Source organism: Nilaparvata lugens, chromosome 11 (assembly GCF_014356525.2).
Source record: "Nilaparvata lugens isolate BPH chromosome 11, ASM1435652v1, whole genome shotgun sequence".
NCBI classification, from domain to species: Eukaryota; Metazoa; Arthropoda; class Insecta; order Hemiptera; family Delphacidae; genus Nilaparvata; species Nilaparvata lugens.
Window position 1 is genome coordinate 19,302,394 of NC_052514.1, and position 12,606 is coordinate 19,314,999.

The 12,606-nt window shown below is 34.8% G+C and overlaps 1 protein-coding gene and 1 long non-coding RNA gene across 2 annotated transcripts in view; both read right to left on the bottom strand.

The window, feature by feature from the left end:
• Positions 1-12,606, bottom strand: part of LOC111064113 (dopamine D2-like receptor) — a 459,718-nt gene that overhangs the window by 143,801 nt on the left and 303,311 nt on the right. The gene's annotated exons all lie outside the window — the stretch shown is intronic.
• On the bottom strand, positions 5,206-7,105 carry LOC120353575. Its single transcript, XR_005572478.1, has 3 exons — positions 6,886-7,105; positions 5,871-6,085; positions 5,206-5,499 (listed from the first exon to the last, which is right to left on the bottom strand). It is a non-coding gene; the product is annotated as an uncharacterized LOC120353575 (long non-coding RNA).

Here is a 12,606-nt window from a genome sequence, read left to right on the forward strand (position 1 = left end):
GTGTACCTTCCCTCCTAATCAGTGATGTAATAAAAGTTTGGTCATTGTAAAAGAGAATAGAAAAGTCTCAATACTTCTCAATTTACTTTGTGTTACTAGAAACAGCTTTGTTTCTAGATGATCTAGAAATAAGCGTTTGTTGTTCAAAGTCGGTTGTAATAGATCAGAAGATGAACTCTGTCATGTTATACTACCACAATATGTGATCGGATTACATTGAATCGCTCAATCCAACAAATTTATTAATATGTTTCATCCAATGATTCAACTTTGTGAACATCACATAATATAATTTTTCATTGTAAATTCCATCGTTCATTTTTCATCTAGATTTTGAACTAGGCCTAAGGCAGGGGTGGGAGGGAGTTTTGACGCAGACTGCGCAATTAAAAATTGTGATTCCAAGAAAAGTAAACTTAAAATTGAATATACAGCGGGGTTCAAAATAACCATTTTTAAGTTCAATTTATGGAAGGGGGCAGGCGTTGAATTTTTTACAAATTTGAGGTGGGGTGTATCATTGGGTTGGGGGTGGGGGTCCCCTGCCTGGTGAAGAATTTAGCGAAATCCATCAAAAAACGTGATTATTGAGATCCTTCTTGTTTTCTATTAAATATTCAGCTCATGTTAAATTGACAGAATCATGAACTTGTTTATACTCAGGAAGTATAAATTACTAAATGTATTATAAAATATGAGAATAAATAGTATACTGTTTCAGGACAGTGATATAAATATATAGATTCCATAATATATTATATAATGATTTATTCAAAAAAGATGGATCATCGATTGTAATGAAACTCGATGATCCTGATCTCTGATACGAACTTATCACAACACTCACATCAAATAACCTCATCAAAGCGAATAGAGAATTCTCATTCTACTGTTGACAGAAGAGTTTCGTGCAAGACATCGAAAATCTCTTCAACCAATGTTTTTATTATTTCTTTCTATATATTGCAGCTGAACACAGAAGAAGCGTATGGCACATACGCAAACACTGTACCCAAACGGCAATCGGAAAATGGACAATTTGATAGAAAATATGTTGCCTCTTCTGTTTGTGTCATATAATTTTGAAGATGACGTATTTTCTCAAGCCGCGGGAAGATGGAACGCTCACGGTGGAGATTATTGTTTGTTGAGATGTGGCTGGAACTGGGCAACCAACAGCTGCCGTGGTTTTCCTGCTCGTTCTTTCTGCCAATAGTTTCCATTCTCCGAAGCGAACAACTTCTAGCAAATATTTGTTGCTTCTTTTCAAGTTCAACAACGCCAACTGAACAGGGTGCTTGTTGAGTAATGAAGAGCATGTAAATATACATTCTATTTGGTTTCAGCTCTGTGTATCCTATCGTTTACCTTTACCATCCTTATACTTCTTTATCGTAGCCTTACATCTGGCATCTTATTATTTCGACCTGTTTTTATGGTCCAATCAATTGGATGTGATGCTAATATTCCACTTGAACTATGGGCTACGCCGTTCTTTTCATTTCAAATTTATCACGTCCCATCAAATTACCTCTCATTTTGTAAGCTTTTCGCGGACACCCCTTTATCACCTTGTCTTTGATCTCCTATGATCTTAAATATCAAGAATTATTACAATAATTGAGAAAATGCGTTAACTAACCCGTTAATTCATACTTATTGTGTCAAGCAACTTGTCGGATGTGAGTTGAAAACATCATAATGTTTTTTGTTCACAAACGCTTCCAATTTGAAATAGATCAATTCTAAATTCTAGAGTGTAACGAAAAAATCCATGAACCATTAACACTTCTGAATACTCAAAATTTTAAAATGAACCTCTGGTGGATTTGATTCATGAATATCGCTATTAGGCTACATGAGAAGTTATATCACTTACAGACTCCCCGAGGAAAATTTGTATCAATGTATCAATCTAGGTACCTTGATTTGTATGATGTGTATTGTGATGAATTTTTCAAATAGATCTCATGAGAAGAGAGAAAAAATTGTGATTACCTTTTAAAATGAAAGAATTTGCTAAAGGAATAGTTAGCGACCGAGCGATAAAGCTTACTTATCAATAACTGTATATTAGATAAGAGTACCGTTCTGTACTGAATATTTTTCTAGGAAAATTATTCAATAAAATTATAATTATTTTGCGAATAAAGCACAAATTATTTACGAATTGCTCACTGATTTTGAGGTTACACTTTGTTTACTATCGATCAGATGTTTTTAAAACAGTTCGAACGCAGCTGACTGATTCAAAGCATTGTCAAATATCATACCGGTTCTCATGCAAGGTAAAATATCATTCCTAAAAATTAAAACTATCAATAAAGGATCAAGAATTTCAAAATAAAAAATAAAATGTATGTATTATTGTTGAAATTATTTATTATTTAAGAAATTGTATTATGCGTCAGGTCTTATTGTAACTAAATAGGTCATAGTATGAAATTCTATTATTGATAAAATGGCAGAAATTAATTATAATAATCTCAAACCTAATAAAAATTGTACAAGAATATTAATTTATTAATAATTTAATTCAACTGAACCACATGGTAATTAAATCTCTTTGGCAGGTCTAAACCAATCACAGTGCATAGAAATAGCACCAAGACGGTGATCGTTTGAAAGCAACACATGTTAATCTATTATCAGACATCAACCCTGCCTTATCAGTTACACTAGCACGTGTACATTGTATGAGAGGAACTATGTCTAGAAGATTAAGCAGTTTTAAGAATTACATAAGTTAAATTATTATTGTAATTAAAGGAATTGTATTCTACTGCTTGCCACTGACGTCATGTTTACGTCACAAGCGTTCTACCAATGGCAAATTTTTATGCAAATTATTACATTGAGATTCCGAGAAGCAAGGTCTAGCCTAAAAGCTTAGAGAAAACAGGAGCACTTCCCTTTTGAAATCCTCACCGTGCAGATCTCTTTTTATAGTTACCAAAGACCTATTTGTAAAATTTCTTGTTCGATTTTTTAAATGTTCTATTTGTGAGCCGATATTTTAGGCCAATCTATTTGTTATTTATAAATTTCTGTTTTCATCAATCGATAAATTTAAAAGCTTAAAGTAAACTATCCCTTAATTAATTCGGTGAAGGAGATATTTAAATTAAAATTCCCCACGTGCTGAAACCAAAGCCTGGATTGCCGCCGATCAAACGATTTTTGATCTAAAGAAGAAAACCACGACGACCAAGGAATTTCACGTGAGTTATAAGTCATAAGGGGCCCCAATCTACGCTTCGAAAACATTTCAGTGCAGAAAAACATAAATTTTTCTTCGTTAAATTATTGGCCACGCCGACAAGCGCTTTAGCATTTAAGAGTCTAGAATTTATTCATATTAAATTTATAAGAATTTGTAGTTGATTAACTATCCTCCGCTGCCTGAACCACGACCCCGAGCATTTTTTAAAAATATTTTATAATTCATTTTTTCACTATTTTTTTCAAACTGTTAAATTTTATCAATTGTAAAATTCTGTTGAATCACGCATGGTATCATGCAAGCACAAGAAAATTTTTAACTATTCTATTAATGCTAAATTATTATCAACCTGTGAATCAAATTCTGAATCTGCACTGTATGATTACATATTTTATTATAATATATTTCAGTTTTGTTAATTCGCTTTCTGAGTTCGATCATTTCTTAAGCCTGTCAATTATTGTGTCTGATACATTCTATATCATCAAGAACCGATCGAATACGATCATTAGAATAATTGAATCAAGCTGGATATTGGAACAGGTCTAAGTGGATGTAGCGAGTGGGGTCAGATCGAGATATTTATTCTTTGTCCTTACCTGCTCATACATCAGCTTTTATCTGTTACCTACCTCGACTTTGGAGCGAATGCATCAATCGTACAGCAGAGGCAGCCATAGATCATATAAATTCCTACAATAGAGCTTAAAACCCGACAAGACTCTGTTCTCGAAGTATATTCTGAACGATATTTGGTTCAAATACCATATTTTTTAATCCTTCAGAACTTATTAGATACGCAGTCCCGTAAATTAGCTACATCGGGATTTTTGCTCGACCTGTATGATTTTGTATGCTCATTCTTCACAGGTAATAATTTTAAGGTATCCGTATTCAGTGTTTAGCGTCCGCTACACTACTTATAAAAATTTCATCATTATACAATCTGTCATTAGAAGAATCAAGGGTGAGCGAGCGTTTAGGCCTCCCGCGATTCCGACAATTGTATTGAGTCTTGTAGTGAGTCAATCAGTCTGGTGTTCACTCAGCGTCCTCACACGCCATTACAAAATTTATAGCCACTACACCACTGACTCAGTGCAAGATTCACCCTACATGTGTGAAGCCGTTAAAAAACGCACCACATGATTTGCCGGCCCAACGTGAGGCATTTAAATACAGCATTACATCATCCTACGTGTGTTGTCCTATCCTTGGAGGTGAGAGTGACTCCCCCAGGAAGAGCTCCACATGATTTGGCGCCCAACAGTGATAGGCATTGAAGAGGCGGATAATCAACTGCGAGGATTATTTAGTCGCTCAGTATACTATAGCGCTGACAACGGGAAAATTTTTTTTTGAAAAATTCATGGTTGTGAATTTCTTCAAATTTAATATTAACTGTTCACTGTTATATAAAATAACAAGACGTACCATACCCAATTTTTGAACAGAAAAGAAATTTATCGATTGATGAATTTTTAGAGAAAGAATCGAACTCAGAATTTTATTATCGTGTTATTCGAAAATTGGTCATACTATAAGTCATAGGTTTAAGAAATACCATAAGAAAGGTCATATTGTTTGAAGAATACTAGGTCTATATTGAAACAATTTATAAATATTTACAGAAAAGAGGATTGAAGTTATTTACATTTTTAAAAGTTTTTAAAACATAAAGAGGGAAGTAAAATTAAATCATGGATATATTGCGGAATAATTCAAACAAAACACTGCCCCTTTTATATAAAATTTTGCAAAGAACACTAGCCCTATATATAATTGCGGCAAGAACTTATAAGAGTAAAATATTTATAATAGTAATAATAATAAATTATCAGAGACGTACCTTTGTCATCGCATTATCCATTGTGCATCCTTTATGTTATTGTCACTTTATGTTAACGATATTGCTAATTTGATTCACTTCATCACTGAACATATTATTGAAGCACACTTTTGTATTCCTTCACTTCAACGAATTTTTTACACTATTTCAACTTGTGGTCATTCATTTGTAATCTTGCACATAACCCCACATATTTGCGATCGTTTCACTGCACTCGCATCATTGTATCATCCAATAAATTATGGAAGAACCACACCGCATCCTGGAGGCCACATCAGTGATTTCAGAGACGAAAGATGTCACGCGGGAGAAACGCCCATGTACCACCGTTCCAGAAGTCCAGACGCCTGCACCTCACACCACAGAGTTTCTGCCGCCGACCGAAGGCTACATACCCACCCTTCCCATGCTGGATTGGAGCATCATCCTGGAAGCAATAAAACAAAGTTCTTCAGTAACACTGGAAGCATTGAACAATATAAATAAGAACTACGATCAAATGAATGAAACACTAAACAATATAGATAAGAACTACAACCAAATAATTGAAGATACCAAACAAACAAATGAAGAGTTAAAGAAAGTATATGAACAGGATTTCGATGAACCGGAACAAAGGTTGAAAGAAGCAACAGAGGAAAGCAGGACGGTAACACGGCAAATCGAGGAGGAACGTCAGACAACTAAAATCAATATTGGACCAGAGATTGAGCCCATGCATGCGAAAGCGGACATAATCGAAGGAGAGGATATAAAACAGTTAAGCGAACACGACACATGTATGGGAGACCAACCTACCGAGAATGTCAGGACTGAAGTCGCGCCGCACCCCGCAGAACGCCGAGAGGGACCAGCCGACATCACCCGCCAGGCCGAGGACGACATCCATCAGGTAGAGGGACAGCCCGTACCACCGCGCGCAGACCACCAGGAGTCCAAGGACGTTGCCCGCCGAGTGGAAGAGCAGCCCGGACCGCCGACCGCACGTATCTCCGAGCCACCGAGGACAGCACCTGTAACAGATAAACCCAGCACTCTTGAAGATCGCCCACTTAACAGTAGAAATAAAACGGAAACCCAAAACAAACCAACATCACTTCCAAAACTGAAAACCTATGAATCAAAACCACAAACAAGAAGGATTACAATACATCAAAAAAGAAAACCATCTAATAGAATTCATCTACATCGCCGTCATGTTAGGCTAAAATCGTACATCAAGCTTCCTACCAGCATGCAAGAAAAAAGGAAGACGGTATCAGGAAGGACCTACAATCACCGCAGTCATGTCCGGTTGAAATCAAACAAACTGTACACCGGCATGCAAAAAAGGAAAATATCATTTGGAAAGACACACAGACACCACCGGCATGTTAGGTTTAAGAATGTCAAACTACATGTCACCGGTCAACAAAGAAGGACAACATTGGCTGAAGAGATCTACCTACTTCGTCGGCACATTCGTTTTAAGCCAAGTTGGATAAAACAGATAGTTGCAAATCGGAATTGGACCTTGAATAACACAAAAATCAAATTTAGATGGGGGCTTAAGAAAGAAATAATGTTTTAATCAACTAGAAACTACATTTGTGGAATACATCAATCATCAAACTTGTCATAATCACAGCCTACCCACCGAATCATATCTTTGCAGACTAGCATCTTTCTACTGCAGCCTAATCATAATCAACATAACCTAAACTTCGCCGCATCTCATCTAATAAACAACAATCCACTTCAAATGAAGAAATTATTATCAACTTTAATAACAGAAGAAAATAAAACTACGAAACAACTTTAAAAAATTACCAACCTAATCAAGCCATCCGCCTCATGTTACAATCATCATAGAAACAATCGCCTGGTATCATCTGCACAACTGAAAAATAGAAACAAGAATTATAGTATCCACAGAAAATAATTATAAATTAGAAATAACATGAAGTTAGTAGTGAATAGGAGGAAAGAAAATAAACAAAGTTTATTTGAAAAAATGGATAAATCTAACCTCGAAATACAGAATCAATAGAAAAATCTACTCAGAACCAATGCCTGTTCGATAATTTTCTTCGTCCCACCAACCAATGTGTACGAAATCCTAGAGTCAATGTTAATAGAATCCAAGCAATATCGTTATTCAATTAATGTAACATATTATTTAATGTGGAATTATAAGTAAAAAACGCAACCAAAAATATATATTTATGTTAATTTGCACGAAATGCGCATGTTCTATGTCATATAAATGTATTGCTAAAAAAGCTAAAAAGAAAATGAAATTCTTACCTTTAAATGTGAAATTTATTACTGTTGCATCAAAAGATCATGAATTGTAATTCAAATTGATAAATGTAATCTTAAGGACTTAATATTTGTAACCAACATTGATAAAAATCAAGAAAGCCATTTCAAGTGTAATCCTGTTTGTACGCAACGTACTAAGCGCAAATAAGAAATTGCTCGAGTCAAACGGTAGACGATTGTCAAGTCACCGAAGTAAAATCACACTCTCACCCAATTTATGTAAAAGCCAAACCAAAGAGTCGAAACCTATAATAACTATGAAAAAATGATGAAAGTCTATATTTGTTGCAAATACTATTCAAATCTTAAGAAGTAATATGTGAAATCTTGTATAGTTGTTATAGTTATGGGTCTGCTCATAAGCCACCCGTGAATGGAAGTTGTGGAGTTGTTTTAATGAAGGATCCAAAGAGACCTCATTAATTATTGTATTTCGATTGTATCCAATGAAAGGAACAATCAATTATTTATTTTTCGTAGCCAAAAGTGCACGATATATTGTTTTTAGTGTTAAGTGTTGAGTTTTCGTAGAAGTAAGGAGATGAAATAGTGTATTCATCACAATATCGGATTTTTCAAATAGTCATTGTTTCGACTCGTCTCCCAATTACCTATTTAAAATATCCTGGGGGCTTTTGTGTGATGAATTTTTCAAATAGATCTCATGAGAAGAGAGAAAAATTGTGATTACCTTTTAAAATGAAAGAATTTGCTAAAGGAATAGTTAGCGACCGAGCGATAAAGCTTACTTATCAATAACTGTATATTAGATAAGAGTACCGTTCTGTACTGAATATTTTTCTAGGAAAATTATTCAATAAAATTATAATTATTTTGCGAATAAAGCACAAATTATTTACGAATTGCTCACTGATTTTGAGGTTACACTTTGTTTACTATCGATCAGATGTTTTTAAAACAGTTCGAACGCAGCTGACTGATTCAAAGCATTGTCAAATATCATACCGGTTCTCATGCAAGGTAAAATATCATTCCTAAAAATTAAAACTATCAATAAAGGATCAAGAATTTCAAAATAAAAAATAAAATGTATGTATTATTGTTGAAATTATTTATTATTTAAGAAATTGTATTATGCGTCAGGTCTTATTGTAACTAAATAGGTCATAGTATGAAATTCTATTATTGATAAAATGGCAGAAATTAATTATAATAATCTCAAACCTAATAAAAATTGTACAAGAATATTAATTTATTAATAATTTAATTCAACTGAACCACATGGTAATTAAATCTCTTTGGCAGGTCTAAACCAATCACAGTGCATAGAAATAGCACCAAGACGGTGATCGTTTGAAAGCAACACATGTTAATCTATTATCAGACATCAACCCTGCCTTATCAGTTACACTAGCACGTGTACATTGTATGATAGGAGCTATGTCTAGAAGATTAAGCAGTTTTAAGAATTACATAAGTTAAATTATTATTGTAATTAAAGGAATTGTATTCTACTGCTTGCCACTGACGTCATGTTTACGTCACAAGCGTTCTACCAATGGCAAATTTTTATGCAAATTATTACATTGAGATTCCGAGAAGCAAGGTCTAGCCTAAAAGCTTAGAGAAAACAGGAGCACTTCCTTTTTGAAATCCTCACCGTGCAGATCTCTTTTTATAGTTACCAAAGACCTATTTGTAAAATTTCTTGTTCGATTTTTTAAATGTTCTATTTGTGAGCCGATATTTTAGGCCAATCTATTTGTTATTTATAAATTTCTGTTTTCATCAATCGATAAATTTAAAAGCTTAAAGTAAACTATCCCTTAATTAATTCGGTGAAGGAGATATTTAAATTAAAATTCCCCACGTGCTGAAACCAAAGCCTGGATTGCCGCCGATCAAACGATTTTTGATCTAAAGAAGAAAACCACGACGACCAAGGAATTTCACGTGAGTTATAAGTCATAAGGGGCCCCAATCTACGCTTCGAAAACATTTCAGTGCAGAAAAACATAAATTTTTCTTCGTTAAATTATTGGCCACGCCGACAAGCGCTTTAGCATTTAAGAGTCTAGAATTTATTCATATTAAATTTATAAGAATTTGTAGTTGATTAACTATCCTCCGCTGCCTGAACCACGACCCCGAGCATTTTTAAAAATATTTTATAATTCATTTTTTCACTATTTTTTCAAACTGTTAAATTTTATCAATTGTAAAATTCTGTTGAATCACGCATGGTATCATGCAAGCACAAGAAAATTTTTAACTATTCTATTAATGCTAAATTATTATCAACCTGTGAATCAAATTCTGAATCTGCACTGTATGATTACATATTTTATTATAATATATTTCAGTTTTGTTAATTCGCTTTCTGAGTTCGATTATTTCTTAAGCCTGTCAATTATTGTGTCTGATACGTTCTATATCATCAAGAACCGATCGAATACGATCATTAGAATAATTGAATCAAGCTGGATATTGGAACAGGTCTAAGTGGATGTAGCGAGTGGGGTCAGATCGAGATATTTATTCTTTGTCCTTACCTGCTCATACATCAGCTTTTATCTGTTACCTACCTCGACTTTGGAGCGAATGCATCAATCGTACAGCAGAGGCAGCCATAGATCATATAAATTCCTACAATAGAGCTTAAAACCCGACAAGACTCTGTTCTCGAAGTATATTCTGAACGATATTTGGTTCAAATACCGTATTTTAATCCTTCAGAACTTATTAGAGACGCAGTCCCGTAAATTAGCTACATCGGGATTTTTGCTCGACCTGTATGATTTTGTATGCTCATTCTTCACAGGTAATAATTTTAAGGTATCCGTATTCAGTGTTTAGCGATCGCTACACTACTTATAAAAATTTCATCATTATACAATCTGTCATTAGAAGAATCAAGGGTGAGCGAGCGTTTAGGCCTCCCGCGATTCCGACAATTGTATTGAGTCTTGTAGTGAGTCAATCAGTCTGGTGTTCACTCAGCGTCCTCACACGCCATTGCAAAATTTATAGCCACTACACCACTGACTCAGTGCAAGATTCACCCTACATGTGTGAAGCCGTTAAAAAACGCACCACATGATTTGCCGGCCCAACGTGAGGCATTTAAATACAGCATTACATCATCCTACGTGTGTTGTCCTATCCTTGGAGGTGAGAGTGACTCCCCCAGGAAGAGCTCCACAGTATATAACTTGATTCTGTTTTGCATTCTATTCTGCATGTCATCTTGATAAATTTATCTGTCATTCATTTATTTATTCAAATTATTTCCACAAGAAAATGACTATCCATAAAAAAGACGTTGTTTCGTTAAACTTGGCGATAGAGTAAGTACTTCATGATAACATCGAGTTACCTATCTTCTCTTCCACTTATTCCATCGCGTGTGTCTTCTAGAAGGCTTTCATTTCTATTGGATTCATTAGCCTACGTCAATATCAATCAATATGAGTACTATGTGGTCACTGAAGTATACTGATTTCAACGCTAATTGAACGTTCCGGAACCACATGGGTGATGAGAAGCTCTGAATAATTATCACTTGCAATGATTTGAAGTGAATGTGAATTGCTAATACTTGTCAAAGTGGATTGAATGTTGTGGAGTGAATGTTCAAATACACAAAACGATCCATTCAGAATAGATATCTACAAATAGCAGAATTACTGAAGGAAATTATTTTTGCAGTATATGAACCGATGACAGTACGCAACGGACGATGGAATTTGTTTTTAGCAGTGTGCTAAAACAACAGGTCACAAGTCATGCATGAGGTCAGGTCCACCGAGTCACAATTCAACTAGTAAATTCAAGATATAATTGGTTACAATGCGTTAAACAATACTGCATCAAGCTCATTAATTGGATAGGGGCTTTTGGGAGGTCCATTATTAACAATGCAGATTGACCTTGATTAGAGAACGAGGTGTTTGCAGTACATTAGTAGAACCAGTAGTTCTCAAAACTAACATTACAGTCTGAAAGTTCTGATTTCCCTACAACATGACCAGTGACCAGCTCACATTCCTAACTGAATGAATATACTTTTTCCACAATACAAAAAAGAATATTATTAATATTGATGTGTGCATAACAGAATAAGACACACTTAAGACGTAAACAGAAAAATCACATCACTTCATTTATCGCTATTCAACCCTACTCAGTTGAAGAATTGTAAAAATAAAGAGCTCTGTTTTCTTTTGAATAGATGTATCCACTGTCCAAATAATGAGAGTAGAATTCGTGAAATTGAATAATGAAAAATATTCAAAGTCATTCAGTAGGATTCCAAATTTAAATTCTTCATTTGCATTTTTAACATGTGGAAAATTTCTCCATTGTAGATATACAAAACAGAATAAGTATAGCCTATTCAGTTACACACAGTGAGATTTTTAAGAAATAAATGGATTTGGCTGTAGAACAGGGCTACTCCTAAAAGTATGGTAATTCATGTGGAAATGCTTCAACACAGCAAATAGAATAGTTCTTCGAAAACTGATTTCCAAATGGAAATATCACACTTAGGGCCGTTTGCACAGTGACAGTTTAAACTAAATTCAATTTTAAACTGGATTGAATCCCTATCAAGTCTCGCTTGTTATAATGTGATCCATCTTGAGCTCAAGCCACCAGCTGAGTAAATTCAGTTTAAGCTTTGACTGTGAAAACGGTCCTTAGTAAGCCAGTGAGTCCACGCCCGTAATATAAGTTTTTCCAACATGATCTATCAGTACACAAATCAATGAAATCATGAGTTTCAGTGAACAATATCAATTTATCTCGTTCCCAACTTGATTTTCATGAGATTTCAGAGAGCCAGAAACAATCTTAGTGCTATATTTGAGGGACATAGGAATAGAGCTTCATATCCTCTCTGGTCTTATTCAACCTATCCTACCTCTCTCGAGAAACTGAAGTTACAAATTCATGAAATCCTACTCCCCAATAAAGTATTCATTCCTGCTAGTTACAGTTGTAGTTCATCAAGACTTGTCATTAGTTGTGTCTATGATCATCTAATTCATGAAGCTCTCAAAAAGAAGTCCTCCACAACATGTTGAATGTTGGAGGGGGATCGAATTCGACCCAAGTACTAGCCATGAATAATGGTGATGACATTGGATATGTGGAATCCGCGCCACATGGAGTGCACCAGGCATGACTTTTGCAAATGGGATGCCACAAGAGCTTTTTCCTGTCCTTTGCCCAGGAATGGAAGAGGAACAAGGAAGTCAGACATAGC